A 1,137-nucleotide genomic window follows, 5' to 3' on the forward strand; every position below is an offset into this window, starting at 1 on the left:
GTTGATTGGAGCATCGGGGTTCAAGGCCCAGCACTGCCAATCTGCCACTGTTGGGTCCTTGAGCAAGGCCCTCAACCCTCCCTGCTCCAGGGGTGCTGTATCACAGCTGCCCCTGCACTCTGACCCCAACCTCCTCAGTTGGGATATGTAAAGAAAAAAGAATTTCACTGTGCTGTAATGTATATGTGGTGATAATAAAGGCTTCTACACCATTCTTCTTCTTCTTCTATGCATCTTTATCCATTTGAAGTCTCCTTAACAAGTCAATAGCATTAGCAGGAATTTCTAGAAGTGATCTGACGTTAGGATTCTTCTTCTTCAGTGATCTGATTGACATTTGAGTCTGCTTTGGGTGACTTCACAGCTGCTTCCCTGGAGCCTCCGTGTGGATTAAAGTGTATGATCGATGGCAACTCTCCCATTTTTGTTTTTAGTCGATCTGTAAGGAACACGGGTCCCTCGAGTGCATACGGGTTCGCCTTAAACTTAAAAAAAAAAAACAAATTCACAACTAGATTTACTTTGGACATATTTCCTTTGAGAAGACGCCACGCCACGGTGCGGAGTGACCTTTAACATCGATCGGCCCCGTCGATGTCTTCCCTGTGAGAAATCCTGTGAGAAAGAACAGACTGCTCTCTCACTGTCTGAAATATATTTCATACCCATATTTCTCTCGGCTTTTACTGGGACGGTTAGTCACAGATTGTTGTTATGTAGCCGTTAAACCAAGAGTTCACATGTGGGATAATAATTGGGCTACGACTCTATAAACCTCGTCTAATGGATTATTGTAGCGGAGGCAGTGTAATTACATTTGCGTGCTGGATGGAGATTATGACAGGGACTATTAGTGAAATGAAAGGAGAAAAAGAGAATATAAGTGATAGCCTGTTAGCTAAATAAAGCGGGATCACGTCGCGGGATATGAAAAAAGCCCTGATTGAAATATCAGATATTAAATCAGTTCTGATGCGTGTTCACGGATGAGCAGATGCCTCTCTTATGCAAGCGAATCCTGAATCCTCCAGATGATGTGACAAACTGAACCTAATACAATCCGCCATCTAAACGAGGTGATTGGATGTATATTTATGATGGGAAGAAGACAGGATCGTATTTAGAGACTGGCTGGTT

This window comes from Tachysurus vachellii, chromosome 24 (genome assembly GCF_030014155.1).
Source record: "Tachysurus vachellii isolate PV-2020 chromosome 24, HZAU_Pvac_v1, whole genome shotgun sequence".
NCBI lineage: Eukaryota > Metazoa > Chordata > Actinopteri > Siluriformes > Bagridae > Tachysurus > Tachysurus vachellii.